Source organism: Drosophila mojavensis, unplaced genomic scaffold (genome assembly GCF_018153725.1).
Source record: "Drosophila mojavensis isolate 15081-1352.22 unplaced genomic scaffold, ASM1815372v1 contig_16, whole genome shotgun sequence".
In the NCBI taxonomy this organism is placed as follows: domain Eukaryota; kingdom Metazoa; phylum Arthropoda; class Insecta; order Diptera; family Drosophilidae; genus Drosophila; species Drosophila mojavensis.
Genome location: NW_025318693.1, coordinates 3,364,063 through 3,385,093, shown reverse-complemented (window position 1 = coordinate 3,385,093; position 21,031 = coordinate 3,364,063). Strand labels below are relative to the sequence as shown.

Sequence of the window (21,031 nt, the reverse complement as noted above, 5' to 3'; positions counted from 1 at the left end):
CGATGACAACAAACCCGTCGTGGCACTCGCAGACGCAAGACGCAGCGCGCTTCGATCCGATCACAAAAGTGAAAATAGCTGAAAAGGCAAAAATAAAAAGAAATAATAATACTAAAAGCAATCGACCACAACACAACCATAAAAATATCAAGAGCGAGAGGGAAGAGAGAAAAGTACGAAAACAGAAATCGTTGAAAAACTTCGCGTGTCACATTCAAATGTAAATGCAGCTCTCTGCTGATCTCGAAAATTGATAACGACTGTAAACTAACATATGTTAAAAGAAAACAAAGAACAACAAATCAGTGCATTTAATTAGAATCAAATCAAAATCGACTTGATGATGAATTTTTTTCGTTGACAACGCCTCGAAGTAGATGATGGGCAAAACTAATTATTTCATAAACGTGGGCCACATTATTTTCATGGCCCTCTGCTCGTCGGGCTAATTACGTATGTTTCGAGCCAGAAACGTGACTGGCATATCGAAAACACATAAGGTCGCCCACGCACATGGGCCATGGAAAAGTTCGCCCCAAACTGAACAAATTAGGTTTTCATCAAAATGAAGAAATTGCAGTGGAAAATTTTACATCTCAACCAAAAAATGTCTAAGATAAAAAATATGTCGAATAGCCAAATGAGGGACGTACGGATATCGGAAAAATAATGAAAACAAAAATCAAAAACATCTTAAATGCAAATGAATGGAAAATATTGTATTTGTTGATCGGCAATATAAACTGTTGAAATAAATTCGAGTGACTTAAATCCAAGCCGAGGGTCACATACTATGCTAGTGCTGCTAAAAACAAAATTAAATTAAACTAAAGTCCATCTAAAAATAGTCTGATTAGTCATCTGCGCAATAATTCATTATAATGGCATGGGTTGAAATTCTGTTAGAACTCTGAGTGAAAGATGACCAAGACACGGAATGTGTGATGAATTTTTGTGTATGTTTGATGAGCAGCAGTTTAATTGGAATGCAAAACGTGTTTTAAATATTTTAAGCAGATAGCATAGCTAATTTCGTTTTTAGTATCTTTTATTTAAATTGGTCACACGAGCCAGAACAAGTTTTCAAAACTCATCTATTACAATCTGCTGTCGACAATGATAATTCATAATTTATAACTTCTGTCGGTTGGCTTGAAGGTGCGTAAAGACCAGGCTTACAAGTTCGACTCGTGACAGGTTCACAAAGTCAAGAGCTTCCTCAATTCCGGTCTATAAACGCTGCGTGAGTGATGCAGCGAGCCAGCTAACTAACATGTACATATATAAATATTTGTATACCTGGCAAATTAATAATAATAACTGTGCAAAACGCAACAACAACAACAGCAACAACAGTCCGTCAGTAAATTGCTAAGGGCGTGATTGTGGGACTGTTTCCGCAAATTATTATTGCTTGTTTAGTCGGGCTGGCTGGCTGGCTGTCTATCCCCAGGCCGCAATCGCATTAGCATCAGTTTTTGGCCGCACAATTGCCCAGCGAATTCATAGAGAAAGAGAGAGAGAGAGAGAAAGATATTAATTAGTGACATTATAAATAAAGCATAATCACTTTGGTGGCAAATCATTTGACATTCGCTCGCTCGCCAGCGAACAGTGCGCGACAAAACACAAGCGAAACGAACGGCAAAACAAAAACACCGAAGAAATTCATAGCAAAAGAAATCAGAGTTAAAAATAACACAAAGGAAAGCGAATCTGAAATCAAAACAAACACAAAAACAAAAACAAAAACAGAAACAGAAACAAAACAAGCAGCGTCGTAAATAGTCACAACTGCGCCGGTCGCAGCAGCCAATCACGAGCCGGTCACGTGGCCAGACTTGGCAAGGGGTAATCAATTTCCTCCCATTCCGCGGCCTGCCTGCCGTCTATCACATCATTTCTTGTGCTTTGTCTTTGTCACTTAGTGCACTTCTCACTCATCGCAGAAGGGGACGGGGGGGCGTGGCGTATATGGCGGCCATTGGCACAGGAAATCATCCGCTATAAATGCACACACAATGCCGGGCAGCTGGCCAACCTTTGCAAATGCCTACATAATATGTAGTACATATGTCATGCATCGGTTTGTTTTGAAAAGCAAATATTAAATTATTCCGTTCGGCTAAGCAGCGCGAAACAGTTAAAAATTGGCACAATTTGCTGCCGGGTGAAATTCAACAGTTATTTTTAGCCGTCAATCAAAAAAGTGAATTTAAGTACTTTGAAGCGCCGCGATAATTGATCCAACAAACATTAAATCATATAGTATATCACACTCTTTTTTCGGCAGAAGCGTGTAAAGGAAGAATTGTGTTAATTTCGGACTGGAAGTTGACTGAAGGTAAGTGCGAATGAGCACCGTGTGTCATGTGTAGACTAAGCCATTGGGACATCTCACATAGAGTCAAATATTGGGTGATTCACTTAACTTGTGACAATCGGGCCAACAATTTATTCAAGGTATCATGCTGTCATAGAGAGAGAGAGGAGGAGGGGGGGGAGGGGAGTGATGGTGCTGGGGCTGCTGCAAAACATGAAACATTTTGCAATGCGTTTGTCATGCAATTTTAATCGCAATTGCATTTTTAATTTTCCTCTTCCATCTGACGCCAGCGCACCTTGCCAAAGGAAAGAAAAATGTGCGCAGCGAGAGAAAAAGCAGTGAAAGAAAGACGGGGACATAAAAAAAACGAGGGAAATAAAAGCAAATAAATATTAAATGCAATACACTCAATACAAACACAGCAGAGACAGCAGCAGCAGCAGCAGCAGCAGCAGCAGCAGCAACAGCAGCAGCGAACTGGCAAGCAGACAGCCAACGGGCAAAAACAGACATGACAAAGCACAGGGCGCGGGGTAGTGAGGGGCTGGCTGAGAATGCTAGGGGTTAGAATATGGCTGATAGAAAACGATGAGCAGCGAGCCCGAGTCTGTGACAGGATGCGAGCGGCCCACTTGCATAAATCTACATTGAAACCATTTTTCATACTCGCTACACAAGGCTGAAAAGAGAATATTGGGTTAGTGTGGCCTCTAATGCAAAGTAGTCTACGACTAGAATTTGATTAGTCATGGCAGAGTGTGGATGAGTCTATTACGATTTAGTTTCAGCTTCAGTCTGCAACGAATTGAATTCATTTTCTCTTGCAACGCGAAGGTCGCGCTCTGAGTTAAAGCTAATGCAAACATCATTTAATGGGCAGCATCAACTATAATGCCTCGATGTCAAACTAACTGACATTGACCAATTAAATGCGCGCCCTGGCCCCCTCCCCCCTGTCCAGCCACTGGCAGGCTGTCAGGCTGTCAAGCCTGGATTAACCATTTCATAAATATGACAGCAATTGCCACAGAAGAAGCCACCACAGCATGTGACCACAGCATAATGGCAACAACGAAACACACACACACACACACACATACACAGAGAGATACACGAGGATTCACTCCCACTCACATACTCAGCATTCATTAAATATAAATATTTATGAGCTTTCAATTGAATGCATGCAGCGCATAAAATAATGATATTCATTTTGTGGCATGTTTTTAAATTAACCACAGAGTGGTTCTTAAATACCCTACTTTTAATAAGCTTACAATATAAATATATAAATTATGCACTAAATGCATGTTTAACAGCAACACAGTTACAATAGCTGTACAATAGGTAAAACTAACTGTAATTCATGTGCAATTTGTAAATGCTTAGGGCACTTTATGTAAATCAGACAAGATAATAAATTACTAATATCAAATTTATTTTAGTCAAGAGCTTTGCTTTAAATTTATAATTTAGTTCATTTGCAATACTATCGAATCAAGATATTATATGCATTACTACGGGTATTAGGAAGTCGAACATGCCTCTTATATCTATTTGACGTCTATTGGTCTAATTTCAAATAGCTGGCCTAGGCCATAGCGAATTCTAATGCTCATCCACACGAACAGCAGTTGGACTATTGCACAAAATCAATATGCTCGTCGCAGCAAGTGAGCGAGTATTAAAGCCAAACTACTATCAGCAACAGCTGAACATGCATCTTTACTTTTTAATTGATAGCAGGCATAAAATAATAATAAAAAAGTAAATAAAGGAAATTTAAATATGCATGAAATCAATCAAGCTGTTGACGACAAACAAATATTTATTCACTAAAATGTTGTTTAAACATTTAAATGTTAAAAGCATTAAGCCTGGGGCAGTAGAACAACATACATATGCAACAATATATACATATGTATATATACAGTGGTTCACAGCTTATTTCAACCAGCACCTCGAAAAAAGTGTATAATCAATTCATTTATTTAGAAAATATTTTTTTTAGTAATCAAAATTGCTTTCAAACTAAAAAATGAGCATATTTCTACCACTTATGAAATACAATTTTTTAGGCTTTAAATATTATTAAATATTTATATTATTTATTTATGAAAACAACCTGCGTTTAAATTTTTCGATATCCCCAATAGTTTATATTTTATAGATCAACAAACCTTTTTGAGGAGCTGGTTGAAATAAGCTTTGAGCCACTGTAGTATACATATCTATTTGTATCTCTTTCCGTCATCTGCTCCGATTCCTGTTTTGATCTGCAGCAAACTCAATTAGTCATTGGAATTATAATTTCGTAGATTGCTCGCTAGGCTGTCAAGAAATACAATGCAATTCAATTCCATTCAAGTTTAATCAAATAAAATATATAGTTTTAACCTGGTTAGGTCATTAAATTTAATGATAATATTCAGCTCATTTCAAATTGATTATTGAATGAATATTTATTTAATAAACGGCTATTACAAAGTGATAATAGTATGTAAAAAGCCTACATGAACAAATGAAATTTATTCATTTATTGAATCATTTTATTTATTTATTATTTTTTTTTTTTTTTTTGCAACATTTTTAGCAGGCGATTTAAAATCGCCGGTAAAACGCGCGCGACATTGCGTGCGCGTTTTTTTTTTCTGTTTATAATTACAACAATTTGCTAAGTACTCAATTTGCATGGCACTTCAAATACACAAAGAAGCGTGCCAACAACACAAAAACTTTGAGTTGCTCGCGTGACAAACAAATTCGTTCTTTTTTTTTTTTTTTTTTTGTCAATTTCTTGATTTGCCCTGCGTCCGGCTTGTCAAATATATATATGTGTGTCGAAAGCATTTGATCAGCCTTAACACCTTGGATAACTGCCTCAGCATGTTGGTCAAGCGTATGGCTGTTGTTTTTAGTATCACTTCAGGCTTGTGTTTATTGCCTGCTCTAATCAACCTCTTATATTAATTAAGCTGTAAAGTCGTTAATGTGCTCGAGCTGCATCATTGAATAAAATGCTGTATCATTTTCAGTTATAAATAAATATCAATTTTTAATTTTGATAATGGTAATGTAATTAATGTGTTATTATGGTACAAGGTTGCCTGGATATTTGAGTAGATATATGTATGTATGTAGATATGTAGTATGTAAGTAACTAAACTTTGTCTTTTAAGGGCAGACGCTGGTGATATATATTGAATGTAGTATCAATTACAATCTTAGCACTTTATGAAGTATTAGGAAAAAAATCGCAGTTAACATATTACAATATGATATATATGGTATTCTGACTGTATGTAAATTAAAGTACAAGCGATTGTCTTAAGTGTTTCTTATAGAACCAGCTCCAGTTCAAGTCCCACTTCAAGTTCCAGTTCCAGTTCCTACCTGGTTACTTGGTCTTCAGTGTGCCAAGGACATTAATTTCTTTTATAGACATTTGCATATGATTTGAATACAGAGAATAAAAGTTTATACAATTTTGTTGATTGATCATTTGGCACATGATGCGAAGCCAAATGCCATAAACTGATAAACAAATAAAAAACAAACTCGTTCCGAAAATCTATTAATGCAAACGTGTCAATCGTCGTCTGATGCTCAGCTACGACAGCCATTTCTGACTAATCGATAGAGATTCGTCAAATTATTGCAAAGTTCAATGACTGCGTTAAGTAGTTCACTGAGCCGGCGAGGTCTGGATTGAGTGCATTTAACCCAAATTGAAATTCGAATCGATTTTGACAAATGGAAAGGCGCTCGCGGCGCAGACATGCCAACATACTAAATCGAATTAGAATCGAACAAACAAACAGCTAAACAACTGTGCGGCGGGCAGCAACAAACAGCATGCAACATGCAACATGCAGCATGCATGTCGCCAGCAATTATCAATGAAATTCAATAATCAAAGAAGTACAAAAATGAAATGCATTTGCAATCTGTGCTTGTATTAGCGGTCATTGAACTGCCACACACACACACTCACACACAGACACACACACACACAGACACACACACACATACACGCGCACACACTTTTATTCATGTAGAAAGGCTTTACTTTATGTATTACAACAACAACGGCACTCAGAATCGCCAGCGATTCACAAATTAAAAAACCACTCGCACCTTGCTCACCTGACCTGCGGCAAGTTCTGGCCAGAACACGCCCCTGCGGCCCAGCCTGCCAGTTACCTGTGGCTTGTAGACAGCAGTGATAAATACGACGACAAGAGACAACGGACAACGGACAACAGCCAACAGAGACGTTGAAGCCACATCCTCTGCTGTTGTCTGCTGCCCGCTGTTGGCTGTCATTTCGACTGCATTTGGCCAAAGTTGAGCTACAGCCATTTCACTTAAGTGCTGGCCCAGTCTAGCTGTAACTGTGAGTGCTGCATGCCGGCACTGAGAGAAACAAGTGACAAATATAACATAGAATAATAAATAACCGAACAATAATTATATTATAAATGATGAAAATAAAATAATATTTTTTTTTTTTTTTTTTTTTTTTTTTTTTTTGATAACCTTGTCAAAGAATAAATGATTTTTTTTTTATTATATATTTATAAATGCTGACTAAAATAATTTAATTATTAAAAACTAAAATTACTTAATTAGTTTTTTGTCAAGTGCACTTGAAATATGATTATTTATTGTTGTTGTCTGCTTGCTGAATTATTCCATGCGCCACTTAGAAGTCCCCCAGCTGTTAGTTAAGCTTGTGTTGTTGTTGTTTTTGTTGTTGTTTTGGCACGCTGTGGAAAAAGTCAGAAACGTGAATAAAATTGTAGCGTGTTCTCTAATCATGAAGCGCCGCCTGGTTTGCATTTTAATTGCGTTTTATTCACCACAATTATGTGCATACACACACACACACACGCACATACAAATATCAAAGTTCAATTTGTTGTTGACATTATGTATTATGGTTAAATTGATGCAACTATTGCAATCGAATGCGCCCGCTGCAATATCCTTGCTGCAATGCTGCGGCATCGTTCTCTGTATATTGAGTGCGTGTATATTGAATATATAGGGCTGCACAAACTTCTGACGCTCTTCCATGATTGCCGCAATCAAAGACTGGGCTCGTTGTTGCTGCTGTTGTTGTAATCTAAAGAAATTGGCAGAGGGTACAATACTGGGAATTGTTGAAACCAAATCAGCCGTACAAAATCCATAACAAAGTAATCAATGCAGGCTGCTAGCAAGCAGCCAGACAAGGACTGCCAAACAAGTCGGAAGCCAAAAAACAGTTTCTTGTGGCTGCAATTTGTTGGCCAACACGCCAACCAACCAACCAGCCAAGCAGTCAACGAACCAGCCAGCCATGCAGCCAGCCAAATCAAACAAGCAACTGGGACAGTGGCGCTTCGCTGCTCCTTGGCCGCCTTGCTGGCTTCCTTTTGTAGCTGGCGCTTCCTTACATCGCCTAGTGGCTCGGAGTGCGCCCGAACATCAATTGCAAATACAGCAACTGCAACACGAACAACAACAACAACAACAACAAGCAGCACTGTCGATAGCTTTGCACAAAACTTTGCCACCCAAAAATGCTTTGCCTAGCTATGAGGCTCGCATTGGTTCTGCTTTATGCGACTAGGCAGATGATTGCAGCAACTATTGTTGCTGTTGTTGCTGTTATTGCTGTTGTTGTTGTTGTTATTGCTGCCGGCAGCTAATTGAATTGCTTGTTAGCAACACACAACAACAAAGCTCGTGGTTTTTTCCACAGATTTATATTATTTTGTATTTTTTCGCCAACTGCTGCAGCCCTCTGGGGCATTTCTTTAAAGACATTCCTTAGGGGCATATATTGAAAAGTTCTCATCGTAGAAGCTATTTTAATTATGGCTTAAAGCTCATCTCTGGCATGTAAGAAACCAAATTAAAGGAACAGCACTTAAGGCGAGCCTCTGCTCAAGACCAGACCTTTATGGTCGAGCATGCTTCAGGTTCGCGAGCTCTTTACACTGCAAACAGATCCCTCTAGAGATATACATATATATATATATATATATATATATATATATTCCTACAGGGCATTCTTTAGTCTGGCAGCTGAAATGTTGCTGCTCATTACATGTTACCAGCTATTGTTGGGCGCGTGCTGTCGACATTTTTTGCCAAGGAGCTAATTTTGAAAGGCAGCGCACGTGGCGTATGTGTGCTATGGCTGTTTGCATTCTACATTTTCCATTTTGATAAAGTAGTTTATATATACATATATAAATACGCTTCCTCTTCTTCTTTTTGCCCCTTAACTCTGTGCATAGTGCCTTCAAGTCGCGAATCCTGCTGCTTGAGAGCGGCGGCGTTGTCGTCGACATGACGGCAACGCCTTATAGCATGCACAGCACGCAACATTCTCATAAAAATTAGAGCCTGCGCCGAGTCGAGTCGAGTCGAGTCGAGACGCGTCGAACTGGGGCTCAAGTGTGCGGTCCGAGTCGAGTGCATGTTGCATGCAACATTGCTATTTATGAACTCAACGAGGATGCCACTCCCAGTGCTGACTCTCTGTTGCTGTATGCGGACCATAAATCGCAGCAGATAAATTTCATTCTCGGATTTCGTTTTGCTTTTAGCGACCACAACGGCTTGCAACACTGGGCCCTGTCTGCCCTTTGGCCAGCCAAGAAAATATTATTTAGTATACCCTATACAGTTAAATGAGTGCGCACAACTTTATGTAGACACTTGTAACACTTGAGGTAGCTAGACAAAATATGTATGTAAACATTATCAAATATTTATAAAATATCCAAAATTAATTAAATTTTATATAGAATAAAAATGTACATAAATTTTATACAATATATTATATATGTATATATCATATTCTCTAATTTTTAATTTTTTCTAATGTCTAAATGCAATAATACATATATCATATTCTCTTTTTTTTTTATTGCTCGATATTAGCTGTATATATTTTCTCATCTCACATTTTCTCACAATTTTCTCCCATTGCATTTTCCATATCTGCTTACACCTGATGCCACCTGATTAGGTATCAAGGCTGGCGGTGTGCTAAAGTTGTGCAGACTTACTACTTTGTAGACTGGATTAAAATCGTATTCATGCTCCTTCGCCAAGGCACACACACACACACACACACACACACAGCCACACAGTGGTGAGGCGCATGCAGTACAGTTGCCCGTTTTATTTATGTCAATCTCGGCGCTGGTCTTGCTGTTGGCCCTTGGCTGGCTGCTTGGCAGCGAGAACTCGGCCTGGCAGTAGGCATAGCACACACACACACACACACACACACACATACTCGTACACAATATACATATAAATGAGAAAATACAAATAAAATAAAAACTGAAAATAAATAATCAGCTGGCAGCGACAGCAGCGGGGCACACCCACTTCCTGGCCCCCTGTGCGTGTGTATGTGTGTGCCTCATGGGAAAGGTGGCGAAAATGAATTTCACTCGCTGTGCGGTTGCCATTGTCGTTGTTGTTGCTCTTTAATTATTTATATGCTCTATATATGGTATATATACCATTTTTAATTTTTTTTTTTCTGTAATTTTCACTTTAAATGCCAGTGATAGTTTTCAGTTACGTTGTTATTTATTTTCTTTGTGGCACTTTCGCATTTATAATGCATTTAAATTAATTACATTCTTAATGTGACCATAATCCCTGCCATGCGTTAAATGACTTTTATAATTTTTATAAGCGCGCCGATTAAATTACTTGGCTTTACCCATAATTCAATGCCAAGCTAAAACAGTTCACAGGATTAACAGTCCGGCAAGAGAGAGTATTTGATCTTTAATTATTATTATTATTATTATTTTTTATATGTATATTTATTTATTTATTTATTACTGATTTGGCTCTCTTCCGGAATACTCTTTAAATATAGCAATAAATTGCGTCAGCACATTTATCGCTTGCATCTCTCAATATGGAAGCATTAAAAACAAAATAATTAATAACGAACGGCAAATTACAATTTCATATACTGTCCTGTCAATTGAATCAGCAAGGGGGCGAGGGGGTTGACACACAGCGGGCTGTGCTTCCAGCTTGAGCTGCAATAAAACCCAGCAGCAATTACCAATTTTTCTGCTTCTGCTGCTGCTGCTGCTGCTGATGCTCTTGGCCACATTTGCAACACGCATTTAATTGCTTGTCAGTGCGGCAAATGGTAGCACAGCTGCTATTGTTGTTGTTATTATTATTGTTGCAGTTGTTGTTGTTGTTGTTGTTGTTGTTATTATTATTGCGGCTGAGGCATTTAATTTGCTGAACAGCATGCGGCTGTCACAATAAAAATCATTCAAGTGCAATTTAACCACGGCTAGTGCACCAATCCGCACGCACAGTGGGCCAATTCAGTGCAGTTAGCTATTCATGAGTGTGAATATTAAAGAGACTTCAGCCCTTTAACTGTCGGTCTGCACTGCACTAATACCCTAACCAGCGCCCTTCTATGTGCTTCTCATTCGATTCAATGCAACCTTGGGCAATGTGGAAGACCACTGTGCACGCTGGCAGCCCAACCCTCACTTCGTTAGCCCCGACAATGCCTGAGGTTCCGTTTCGTGTTCGAGTTCCTGGTGATTGGTGTAACATTACCCACCATTGCCAGTGGCATCGGATCCGCCAGTTGCAGTGGCTCTGTGGGCCACTGTAAGTGGCGCGCCGTTGAGATGCCTTTGGTCTGCTCGTGGAATTTTGACAGCTCCTCACGTACGCACACACACAACTCCGCTGGCCGAACATGCCAAATAACAAGCAAACATGAAAATTCAATTTGTTAATAAAGGAAATCTGTTCAATTCGCCCTTTGAGGCCCCACAGGAGCAATATAGAAACTCACAAGATTTCATAGCGTTGTAGAACAGCTCTTAATTTGGCTTAAAGACTTAAATCACAGAAAATGGTAATTGTTCTTGAAGCAGCTCGAATAAGTAACGAAAGTTGGCATGAACTCGAAAACTTTACAACTTCTTATTATGGGTCTATGGCAGAGTCGTTTTGGCCGAGTATTTGCTTATCGATAGATAGAAACTTAAATTAAAGAAACTGCAACTTGAAACTTGAACTTTATTTTAGCTAACCTACTCATTCATTCTCTTGCTAAACCCGCATATGAATTTGAGTAAATATGCTTCACACACTTAAGCAGCTCCACATTGTCTGAGAACATATCAATATAAATCATTTCATTTAAGTATGCAAAACTTACATATTCTCTACATTTTTCTTATTTTTTTACATTTTGATTCCATTCATGTTCTGGTGTATTTGAACATGAACAAAAGGTCCTTTAAAAATACTGCCTAATTAAGACATGGCAATATATACAGACTTTGCGTTATAGGACTGTAATCAACCACAGCAAAAGCTACAAATGAATGATAAAAGAGTTTTTCAATTAAAGTATATCATTTCATATTTATTTGGCACTGATGGAAATGTTAAATGTATCAATAATTGCGCTGTGAAATAAGAAAATAAATTAACAAATATTAAATATGTGCGTGTGTGTTTCGTCATGTAAACAGTGTCGGGCAATTAATATAATTATTTTTTATTTAATTAATCAGTGTTTTAATTGAATCAATCAATTTCATGAAATTTCAAGAAATTTAATGATATCAATCAACACTTTGCGAGCCGTGTGAACAGCCAACTAATTGTGGTTTTGTCAAGTATGTAGCTAAATTCTCAAATTTTTTTATTTTTTTTACATTCGAACATTTGATTTCCTAAATGGAAAAATGTTTGATCAACGCGCACAATCGAAAATTGTGCAAGCAATCACAATAAGTAAGCTGGGCAAAATGCTTTTAGCGACTCACGTGACATTTTTACATTTGTTACGATACATAGACTGGTTGTTGTTGTTGCTGTTGTTGTTGTTGTTGTTATCTGCAAAATACAATTTATAAATATTTTTTCAATGGCGAGTGCGACACTTTACACGGAAAAACACGCAGACGCCCGATGAGTGACAAGATAAAGCCACTTAACAAAAATAGACAATTGTTTATTGTTGTTCTAATTGTTGTTGTTTTTTTTTTTTTTTTTTTTTTTTTTTTTGAATGACAGACCTTGGCATATCCATTATTTGCCCATTTTAATTTGTATTTTTTGTTTATTCTGATATCGTTTTCAGAATGGATCAAGTGAAGTGCATTTTAAATAAATAACTAACTTAATATATGACTGCTCCATATATAGGCAAGTATATTTATAGTTGGTTGTCTTAATTAACATTAAGTGTGACGGTTATCACATTATGATTTGTTTGCCATCGATTATTTAAGCTGAGCACACAGTCGAAGCGCTTTACAGTTGGCTTGTATGCTCAGAGGCCAAGTTAATTAAATATGAAATGAAAGCATCGACGCTAACAAACATATTTATACAAGCATTAATTTGTCTAGAATTTCGATTTAACTTTGAAATTGTGAATTTTGCTTTCTATGTACATACTTATATAATCTGAGTGTTAAAACAAATGCATAGAAAACAGCAAACTGCAAACAGCAAACAGCAAATGGCAAATGGCAAATAGACGTCATTAGGGGCAAATATTAACTTTCATTTTGATTGAATATGCTCTGGGGCTCTTTTGTCTGATTGAATAGACTTTTATGTGGCTAATTGAACAGCTGCTAATGAAAGTAGCAACAGCATTCAGTATAAGCAAGAGACGGTGCTGTAGACAACGCTAAAGCCTCGTCAAGACGTCACACGGCACGAGCCGCTAAAATTTAATCAACGGCATTGCAGAAAATTAGCATAAATGATTTAATCAAAGGTAAGTGGCAGCCAAGCTTAGCGTTTCCGAGAGATCCCAGCCAGCCTCCATTGGAGCTATTAAGCAACCGACGCGTAGCTAACAGCATCATGTGTTAATTTTTTAATGGCATTTCATAAATCTCTTAGCGCCTGGCCAAACTGCTGCTCCACTCGTCTGCTCTCGACGCCCACTTGTGATTTTTTGTTCTTCCCTGCACTCTTCCTCCCCCCCTCCATCCCATCGTTTAAATGTGTAGAGCACATTCAGTTTAATTGGTTGACTGCATTTATATTCACATAAAACGTTTGCCAAAACGATTTCATTTAAATGGCGAATAATTTGCGTACGCTTCACTTAAAAGGGTAAACAAAATTGTTAAGCACATAGGAATGTGTGTACGAAGCCACCTCTTACACTTTGCACAATTAGCCAAATGTAAATAACAAACGAGATAGTTTGATTTTTATTTCATATCAGAGAACGGGCTGTAGCCAGAGGGTATAATAAGCACATGTAAATGGAACGTAGCTGCAAAATATTTATATGAAATTGTGTACTCCAGCTGCTAAAATATTTAACATTCTCTTGATTCGCATACGAAGCTTTAAAGTGTGAATGTACATAGCTGAACAAAATCCCAACACATGTTAAATATGCACGGCGAACGTGATGCGCGGAATATGCCTTTACGCATTTAGTATTCAAATCAAAGACAATAGCCATAATAATGAAATCAAATGCATGATAGCAAAGAAATCAGTCAAGTACAATTGACTGCATAATACTCGCTCACACTCACAAATGAAATCAAAATTCTTAAAAATTGTGAAACAACTCTATCTAGCTATGAGTTCAAGAAAGGCTTGGCCGATGATCTTAGTTTAAAAATCAGTTTGCCATAAATATAAACAAATTCAGATACCAAAATTCGATTCTCTATCTCAAATCGCTTCAACATCAAGTCAAACGATACCAATATAATCGTTTCAGCTCGTGAACGAGTAGTGCACGTTGCCAAAATATATTATCTGAAATGTTCAGCGAAACTCGTGAGTTGTAAAATTCGTTATCTCATTTCGCTGATTTGCGATGCTCCCCATGAACATCGCCAAAATAATCATAAAAAAAATATCTGAAATAAAGCTAAAAAGCTTTATAGCCGAATAGCCTGCAGACTCTTTTCACTTTTCGATTGAACACAAAATTAAATGTTATTTCCAAGAAAATAATATATGTATGTACATATATAAACTAATACCAAAAGTATTTATTTAACTTTCAATTAATCATCTGGCTTTAGCACTCATGGTACGCCTAAGCTCTTTTGTCCACAAAATATTAGCTTAATTAATTGATACAATCAAGTAATCAGCTTTTATTAATATTACACTGAACCATTTCGCTTAAGGCCTCTTAGTACTCTTGACTAATTAGCTCTGGAAATATATTTTACTTTTCACTAAAACACCTGCTATTCAAGTGATTTCCTGCTATCAATTCATGCATATAAATAGCTATACTAATTTACTGTTTTTATTTTTTTCCACAATACAACTTAATGACAATGCCTTTATACATGTATAATTGAGTTGTCTTTGTAGTTAAACAATTGAAGAACTCCTTTCTTCTCTATAAGCATTCAACGAAACTTGTCTGCCAAGCAAATCTTCTTTTTCTGTATCGTGATGACGCATTCGAGTAGTTGAGATTCATGAGTGCTCTTATTGGTAATAAAGTTGAATTGCCGTTTTCAACTAGAGCAATGTCGAATCATTGCAGTTATCAAATGGAGATATACGATTTTATAATATTTAGGACTTGGAGTTGGAGTAGGAATTCAAAGCTCCACTGAGTGTAGGATACCAACTAGTCAATCACATTTCACTAAACATTTTCTGCTTCTTTCGGCATTGCATATTTATAACAGCATTACGTATATTTTTTAACATTTCCATCATGCAACAACTACAAACAAACAGCGAACATCTAAAGCAAATGTAATAAAAACTTTTTTTCTGCTCTTGTTAGCCAATGAACAATGATGGCCAAAATGGCTGGGCAAAAAGTTGTTATTGTTGTTGCTATTGTTGTTGTTGTTCTTGGCACATGGCAAATAAATAGAAACCGCATCGAAACTATTATAAAAACATTTTCAATGTGCACATTGAGAAAGCGCAATTGCAAATTGATTTGTGTGGTTTTATGCATTATATATATGTATATATATCTATATATATATATATATATATATATATATATATATATATATGTATTTATGCTCATATATATGTACATATGTATATATGTTAACTTGACTATGGTCCTGCTCCACCCTACCCCCGTTCAAGCTGCCCTTTCAATACTTTTGCGCTGCCAGGCAGAAAAACATAAGCCACACAAGCTCAACGCTGCAATTGGGCGTAGCCGAGTGCAGAATACTTGCTCAGAGTACGAAAGGAATTCAATTGATTAATACCTATATATATAATGTATATGCATAGCACATCTGACTTATGTATGGGTTGTTTTTCATTTTGCCACGCCCCCAAATAGATAAATCTGAGTAGCTCAACAGTAACCAGTTGATATACATAATGTATTATCTGAAGAGTTTTTTATGACTAGATAGGCAGTTACTCGCTATAAAAAAATGCTAATATACTTTCTAGAGATTTCTTGAACGAGCATGGAAGAGAACAACAATATTAACAGTTTTTGTGTATTTTCACAGGCTTATGAATTTGTAATTATGCTTTCATATGCAGCATATTTAAGTGACAAACAAATAGTTTGTGAACACAAAGCGTTAAAAATTACTCAATTTAAAGACATTAAAAACGTGTTGGAAAAAAGCTTTTTTTTTTTTGTTTTATAAATATTTAATTGTGTATATTTAATTCATAATATTTGCACAAATAAATAAATGATGCGCATTTTTTCAATTATTACAAAAAGAGACATACCTATAGGAAAATAATCTGATATAAAATTAACACGAAACATATTTGATTAAAATTAAACAAAAATGAAATAAATGTTACAAAAAATATTAACTAAAGCTTAGTTTTGTATGAGCATTTAATGTATAGAATAAATCAAATTTTAATTTATTTGAAACTTAACTATGAGAGTTTATCAAAATGTTATTTCCATTCTTCAACTATTATCACTTAATATATTCCACCTAATATTTGCATTGCAATCTTGACTCAAAGTCAACATTATCAATGTAAATCAATATTAAACACTGCTAATTAGGTATGATAACATTTTGGTACAACTAATTTAAATGAGTATTTCAAAAAGTTCACACTAGCAATAAACTTGGCCAAGATAACTCAGTTTGCAAACATGTAAATATTTAACTGAAATACTTACAGCTGCTAGACTACGTTTATCTATTCAAACGTTTTTGTTTTAAGTCTTTTTTTGTTGTCTGCTGTTAAAACATTTGTTTTGGTATAATGAAATAAAACTGTGAAATATCTCAGTTGTATTTGAAATTTTATGAATGCGGAATTCCGTAACAGTGCGCTGCATTATCTCAGTCAAGTTACAAGGCAAATGATATAGCTAATGTTAGCTTAGATCAGTTTTTGATAATTTAAATGAAGTACTTCTCGACTTGAGGATTAGCTAACCAATTGGATTAGCTCAACTTAACTCTAGTCGCTTTTACTGCTTAGCTGAAGCCAACAAACACAATGGGGCGCCACATTTTATTATACTTTTGCCCTTTGTTGGCCTATTGCGACTTGGAGTTTTATATAACATTTCACGTGTAATACAATTTGAATTTAAATATTGCAGAGATGTGCTGCAAACTTATCAAGCAGATATACGTAGAATAAATCTAGACAAGATAGTAAAAAAAAAAATATTAATATTATATGAATATAAAGGAGACTTCAAAAGATACATAAATGAATATATAGACGGAATAAAAAAAAAAAAAAAATAATAAAAAACAAGTAAGAAGGCTCTAGTCGAGACTGCTCGACTAGGAGATACCCTGAACCCTCTAAGCTGATATTCTAATCATTCTGCACTTTGTATGCACACATACATACACATGCATCCACACGCACGCATAAGCCTGCGCTCTGCTAACTGCGCAGTAAGCAGCGACTGCGCTTGGGCTGCGCTGCTTTGTGGGCAATATTATGAGAATTTATTTGTTGAATAATTTCTTTTGTAGACATAAGATCTTAATGAAACTTTCAGAGTGTAATCATATGATGAATATGTGTGTACATTCCAAAGCACAAGTCTCTAGTACTTGAAATGCGTTTTTTACAAATTTGGGGCGAAGGGGGCGTGGTATCAAAAATCTGTAAATTACAAAATCTTTGTATCGATTAACTTTATATACAACCCAAATTTGAACACTCCAGGTCTAAAAATGTTCAAATTAGGCTAAAAAAACAAAATCAATTTTTCGATTATTCTCGATAAAAAGGTTATCGGATGATTTATCGAAAAAATAAAGCAAACTCGTACTGCGTATGGTACACACGAGTATGCATGCCAAATTTCAGCTCTCTAGCTCTTATAACTTCTGAGATCGACGCACTCATACGGACGGACGGACGGACGGACGGACGGACAGACGGACAGGGCTATATCGACTCAGCTCGTCGCGCTGATCAAGAATATATATACTTTGTGGGGTCTGCCACGCCTCCTTCTGCCCGTTACATACTTTTTCACAAAACCATTATACCCTGATTTCCCATTTTCAATGGGTTCAGGGTATAAAAAGACTATATTAGTTTACAAGTACATATCAAAAGAACTGAATTGGGAGAATGATTCGATGTTAAAGAAAAAAATAAAAAATATTTTAATTTACAACAATTTCAATTCTCCACAATTTAATTCTTCAATATTGAATTTCATTTATTAAACAGTATTCAATCAATTTATCAATCTCCTTATTCAATACATACACAAAACAAATATTCTTCGAGGGTATATAATCGTCGGCCTGCCAAGGATATTTGGTACTTCTCAATTATATCCGGTTTGCATATTTTCTACTTTTGCAACAGGTGAAGAGTTTGCTTGTCGAGCAACATTATAAAGTATTCCGTTTCAGTTGAAACCAAGAAGTGCAAGTGTAAAAACCTTTTAGCGCAAAGTAAATTTTAATAAATTTAAAACTTTGGCCCAACTCTCGAGTGTGTCCATTAATTCGATGTGCTACAGCACTGAAATTCGGCTTAGGCTGCTTAAACGAATCCCAACAACAACAACAACAACAAAAACAGCCACAAGTTGGCTTATGTACAAGCTTTTACTTAATGAAAATTTATGAAGTACCGTGCCAAAAAATAAAAAAAATAAAAATATATGAATGAATGAAAGCAAAGAGCGTAATTCTCAAAATTATGTAGTTCAAATTTGTTGCTAGCAACTTTTGTTTCAAATGAAATTATGGTTCATTATTTTGCACAGAACGCGAGCGTGGATCATAAATTATACTTTCCCCTTCCCCTTCGCTTTCCCTTTTTTGCAAATGCAGAAATTGAGAACTGTAGCAATCCATTGAGCAGTGATTTCTAGCTACAGCTACAGCTACAGCTTCAGCTCTCCGCTTGTCGAATGAGAGATGTGTGTCCAAATCACAGTCACCGGGAATGCTGCAGCAGCTCATTACTCATTGCAGATTAATGACCCAGCCATTCGGATAAGTCTGGAATAATCTGTGGTAGCGTCACACAGCTGTGAAAACACTTCCGTTGCCCTCGAGGCCAACTAACTCAAAAATTCTAGATTCAATTTATCGTCTTATCAGCTTGAGAGCGAGCCTGACGTATTTCGGTTACATCCAAGTGAAACGAGATAATATTTTGTTATATTTTTTATGATTTCATAGACGGACAAACATTTGCCAGTTGTCTGGTAAGATTCCATATAAATTTCACTCTAAAGCAGCATTATAAAGGGCTCAGTGAGCAATAAACCACATTCACGCGAAAAACACCTGCTGAAATTGACTCTGGCTCTGAGTAGTAGTGTTTGTCGAAAATATTTTCTATGTAAATCATGTTAGTCGCAATTAAGCCCTAGCTTCTTATAAATACGGAACTGGGACTCCGCTTGCGGCATTCAATTGTAACTTTGGAACCGTAAAGTCGTGTTTCCTGTGCGTACAAAACACAAAGGACAACCTCAACAGATTTAACAAACAACTCCTTATCACGTGAGTGCTTATAAATATAGTATAGTAAACGCTACCGTTAAATATTCGTATTGATTGATTTACTCACCGATTAACATCGTGCGGTTAACCTATTTATTCAGCTGGCATTGACATATGCTGCTCTACATGACGCACTTGCCGTAGAAGCTGAAACTTTATTTTGTCTTTTTTTGTGGTGATTCAGTTCTCGCTCACACGAAAAACATGAGTTATCGTAATATTTATGAGCCGGGTACTTAAACAAGACATATACTGTCTATGAGAGCACAACATTTCTATTTGCATATTCCGCTAATTGATTTTGTCACGATATGCGTAGAATGTGGAAAAACAGTATAAATTCTCGCTAATGTGAGTCGTGTCTCTATGGGCTACTGCTTCAATAGGTTTCTCTATGAAGTAGGATCTCAATATCATAAATATAATTGAATATTTAGGATATTTTGAATGCAGTGGACGGAAGGAAATTGAGAAAAGGCATAAGGATATGAAAATCTATTGAAAAGAAAGTTCTTCTGTTTACTGTTTTAATATGTTTCTATACAAACTCTCTACATCTTAAATATAATTTAATATTTAGGATATACTGAGTGCTATATTCAACTGAAATAATAAATATTAAGAAGAATAAGGATCAACTTCAATAAAAATAAAGTTCTTCTGGTTTTCCATATAGCTTACTGATACTAGAAAATCAGCTTCACTCTCCGTGTTGCGCCATAAAATTTTTTAATTAATTTTTAAAACAATATTGAACAATTTTTTTACTTTTTGCAATCGCTTGTAGAATTTTAATAGGCCAAAGCAAAAATATTTAAAATTAAAAAATTAACTGTTAACTGGCATAAGCTTCCGCTATATATTAAATATGAACTTAGAGTTAGATAAAAAAAAAAAAGAAATTAATAATAATAATACCACCATTTCATATGCGGATAACCCAATGAAAGACTCCACAAATCATTTAACGAGTTTCCAAATTGATTTTATTACAAATTATTCACGTCTCCAACGAGTAGTTGTGAATAATATTTTGGCTAACAGTGTTGAGTGCTTGAACAGCTGATCTGAAGATATCACTCGCTGACACGCATAGAGCCAAAAAATTAGTTCAATATGAGCAGCAAACCTAATTTGAAAGGAATATTCCACGCTCGATTCCAGCTGTTAGTAGCACTCAAGCAATCGTAGCGTTGTCAACAAATAGAAAAGCGTTAACGTCAATGTCTTTGGAGGCGGATAGAAAATATTTTGGGTAAACCACCTACATTGAAAAGAAAAAACCCGTTTATTAGTGCAAGTGTTATATTTTCCCTTATGTTTTTTGGCTTAACTCGGATAATTCGGTCGTGACGTTGTTAAATTTGGAGTTCTCAAGCTCTGACAGTCAAGCGTCTTAATGAGTGAACAACAATTACGGCAGCGTGCGACAATCTGAAGTCTATGCAAATTAGCTTACTTGCTGGCAACTTCATTTGAGTTCGTTACGTATGCGGGCGAGTCCTTCGGTGTGCCCAAGGAGCCGGCTTCAACTTATGCCAAAGGACAACAACAGCAACAACAAGTGCAACCGACAATGGCAAACAACGCCCACTTGGCTTATAAATGATGTGACCGAAATGGGACCTCAGCTAAAACAACAACAACAACAACTTGGTTCCGTTCTAAGGCAGCACCCACACACACACACACTCAAGAGTCCAGCGAG

At 36.4% G+C, this 21,031-nt stretch overlaps 1 protein-coding gene across 4 annotated transcripts in view; it reads left to right on the top strand.

The window, feature by feature from the left end:
* LOC6573568 (sodium-coupled monocarboxylate transporter 1) overlaps window positions 1–21,031 on the top strand; it is a 44,546-nt gene continuing 23,515 nt past the window's right edge. Inside the window, exons 1-2 of one of the 4 annotated variants that reach the window (XM_015166985.3) lie at window positions 1–173; window positions 2,294–2,344. The gene's annotated coding sequence lies outside the window, so the exon portion shown is untranslated. Of the gene's footprint in view, window positions 174–1,582; window positions 1,852–2,279; window positions 2,345–19,224; window positions 19,324–21,031 lie in introns of those variants that run through there. The other 3 variants (XM_015166984.3, XM_015166987.3, XM_001999600.4) reach the window with 3 other exon arrangements.